Source organism: Rattus norvegicus, chromosome 6 (assembly GCF_036323735.1).
Source record: "Rattus norvegicus strain BN/NHsdMcwi chromosome 6, GRCr8, whole genome shotgun sequence".
Lineage (NCBI taxonomy): Eukaryota > Metazoa > Chordata > Mammalia > Rodentia > Muridae > Rattus > Rattus norvegicus.
Genome location: NC_086024.1, coordinates 94,668,451 through 94,672,242, shown reverse-complemented (window position 1 = coordinate 94,672,242; position 3,792 = coordinate 94,668,451). Strand labels below are relative to the sequence as shown.

The window sequence follows — 3,792 nt, the reverse complement described above, 5'->3', positions numbered from 1 at the left end:
ACACAGAGTGGAACCAGGCTTCCTCAGCGAAGTCAGGAGGCATATTTCAAAAATAAATCCAAATGTCTCGTGGATTCCAACAGATCAGTGTGGGCCTCAGCATATAATCAGAGCAGGCATTCAAACAACGGGACCTGGGAAAAGGGAAGAAAAGGCAAAAGTGAGAGACATAGGAAGAGATAATTCACGCATCCGTGGAGAGAGCCCAATTGCGTGTGAAGGGGGAGGGGATTCTTGGTCCTGCACTGGGGGGAAGCCCCACATACATGAAGTCTACATGAGGATATTAGCACTAAAACCCAACTTCCCGACTCCTCCTCATTAATGGAACCGTCTTCCAGCAGCTCAGTCAGTCTTTCTCTTAGACCACAAGCAACGATAACACAATTGCTGTCATTTGTAAGCCGTGTCAGAACGTTCTGAGGATTTATTAGCCGAGGGTCTGTTGGCTGACATCTCTACAGAGAATCTGATTCCAATGAATATGGGATTATTAAAACTACATGGACTACATTTTTTATTTCTAAAAGCAGAATATAAATTTAAGCTGTTGTCCGCAGCTTATGAAGGGGAGAGAAATCTGAGCTGTGTTCTTTTTTTTTTTTTTTTTTTTTTTGGTTCTTTTTTTTTTTCCGGAGCTGGGGACCGAACCCAGGGCCTTGCGCTTCCTAGGTAAGCGCTCTACCACTGAGCTAAATCCCCAGCCCCCTGAGCTGTGCTCTAAGGAGGTATCTTTTGCAAAGGCAGAGAGAGAGAGACAAAAATAGAAATGTGAGCAGTGGCTCAAAGCCAATTTTACTACCATTTGTATTGAGAACAAATCGTACCACCACATTTGTCATCAGTAAAGAGCACATCCTGCCCAACTAGGCTGGTGGATGTGATTTATGGGGCACTTTTGCAGAAAATGTGACTTCTGGAAATAAATGAGAGAGAATGGAGGAAACAGCTGTAAACAGTGATTATTAAAATCCAGGAAGGGCACAGGAGATGTATGGATGAAATAGCTTCGGATGAAAAATGCACCTCGGGCTCTTTGTGATGAAATGACCGGAAGCAAGTTACACTCCTTGTGTTTTTCCAGAGACGATAAGTTGCAAGTGTCCAGGGCCTGGAATTGGAGCTGGTTCAGGCTTCCATGTGTTTAATGCACATAAAAAATGATTTCATAGCTCAGAGAAAATCATCCACCAGAAAGACATCTCTGTCCACTTAACAACCTCAAGTTTACAAAATTGTAGGTACTTTTAAGGACATTGTAGTTCCAATTAGTTCAGGAGCTCTGGTCTGAAATCCAGGAGGGATCCTCTGCTATTAGTAACTTCTGATGGGACACAGGTGACATCTGTACTTGAGAGTCATATCAGATACTTAAGGTTGGGAAGTGGTGAGCTATAACTGTGGTTCAGACTGGGAAATAAGAATACACACACATGCATGCATGTGTGCGTGTGCGTGTGCGTGTGCGTGTGCGTGTGTGTGTATGTGTGTGTGCGCACGTGCTCTGTGTTCCTTTTGATGGTACAGAATGCCTAAAGGGTGTATAACACCCTAAATGACAGGATGTTGGATAAATGTTTTGGTGTAATATTTGATTTGGTCCCTGATTCCTAATACAGAGTCCTTCCTTCTTTCCTTCCTTCCTTCCTTCCTTCCTTTCTTTCTTTGTTTTTTGAAAACCACCATTTTATTTAATAAAATTTTAAACAATTGTTATTCATGTTTAATAATTTTGTACATTGACATCAATTTCTTAACATCAAAGTAAATTATGATGACATTAAAGTACATGAATAATATGTTTGGTAATACATAATGAATTAGCATTAAAACTTTTTCAGAAGATTTGCCTCTGATAGAAAATGAACACATCATAGACGCCTATTTCTTATTACAGATTTTATTAAAATCAAGTCTTTGCAACATATTGGAAAATTTAATGTTCCACAGTAAAATATGTACATAAAAACCTCTATATGTAATTAATGGCACATAAATTTAAGAACATAATTAAAAGTACACTAAATATCTTTCTATCCACATAGACACAGATAAATATCTGTCCATATAACAGATCTATAGAATATATGTCACATAATAGACCTATACATCTAGACAGATACATTTATATCACAAATTCATGTTGATGACCTGGAATACTTGAGTTTTTATGCTGTTGGTTTTCCAGACAGTGCAAAATCATTTGTCATCCTCTTTATAAAGGGCACAACCAATCCAGAAAAAATAACTGGTTGATAGATGCTCTCTCCCAAAGATCAAACAGGAGTCTTCCACAGGATTAAAGCTTATCTTCCGAATCTTCTCCCAAGGGGAGGTCAGTCTGTGTTGTGAGGAATGATTCCCATGTAGCAAGGCACTGCTCAGAGTAGCGGATGCTCAGAGTAGTGGACGCTCTCCTCTCTGTGTCTGTAGACGCTGACCTGAGGCCACTCTGCGTGTTCTGCCTCCACCTTTCCCAGTCTGCTTTCAGGGCATTGTTAGCACAATCCATGTTATCTTCACATTTTCCAATTTCCTCTATAAGCAAATCAGCATCCACTTTTTTGTAGGTCAAAGCTTTGGAATCCAGTTCTGTTTGGATTTGATCTCTTCTCAGAACACCCACTAACATCTCACTGTAAAGCACATACTCGTGGATAACAGGGAGCAAAGCCTCTGACAGTCAGGCATCTGCTTCTCCGTGCCCTTAGAGCACTGGTCAATGCGGCTGGCAATGCCTTTCAGTGTATCAACCAGGTCTCCTTCTGAGGCTGACCATAGAATCTGAATAGGCCATACTCTTTCACTTCATCAGAATAACCCTCTGAGATATTTTATCTATTAAGTTTATTTCCTGACTGAATGTTTCAATGAAGTCATTCATCTCCATGAACTCATCGGGCCGAATCTTCACTCCTTGCACAGAAGATGCCACTGCTCTGACTGTCTACCCCATCCTACTCAGCAAGCCAGGCCCTTGCTTCTTATAGGCAGAGAGTTCCCAGGCTTGTGCAGTGAGGAAAACCTTAAATTCCTCCTTAAATGTTAAAGGTGGATGATCGGTGATCCTGTTCAAAAACTTGTGCAGCACCTTCCTGCGGGTCTCAATGAAGTCATCATTGAAGTGTTCCACCATCCATGCCTTTCCCAGTAAACTTTTCTGGCAATGGCCTTATAAACTCATGGGAATAATGAGAGTGGGGTTTACTTCTTCAAGTTTACCCTACAACTAAAGATAACGCTGCCTGACTTCAAATTCACTGGAATTTGAAACTCCCCATGAGATGTCTTGGGTATGATCCTGTAAGTGATGAAAGTTTCCACTGTAGTGACAGGGCTCTCAGATGCATCAACTGTAATGAGGAGATCCTTTAAATCTGGTCCATCTTCAACTTGATTTGGCTTATCATCGACAAAGGGGCTAAGTAAGTTCATGTCCATCAGTGAGACATCCTTACTGAACACCTCCAGGTCATGCTCTTCCTCTTCTAGATCCAGCACGTCGGCCAGAACTGCTGCCACTCAGGATCAGGGCGTTGCCCCGAGGGCTCTCCCCAACCACCACCTCTGAGGAGCCCAATACCCCCTTTTTTTAAATTAACAATTCAACCTTTATTTTCTTTTTTCTTTTTTTCTTTTTTTCGGAGCTGGGGACCAAACTCAGGGCCTTGCGCTTGCTAGGCAAGTGCTCTACCACTGAGCTAAATCCCCAACCCCTCAACCTTTATTTTCAATACCAGAGCTCACACTATACGTAGCATACAATAAACACTTTATATAAGCTGGCCATTT

The 3,792-nt window shown here is 41.5% G+C and overlaps 1 pseudogene; it reads right to left on the bottom strand.

Annotated features, from left to right (window-relative positions):
- Nucleotides 1-2,120: 2,120 nt before the first annotated feature.
- Snx7-ps1 (sorting nexin 7, pseudogene 1) lies at nt 2,121-3,546 on the bottom strand (annotated as a pseudogene).
- Between the last annotated feature and the right edge of the window lie 246 nt (nt 3,547-3,792).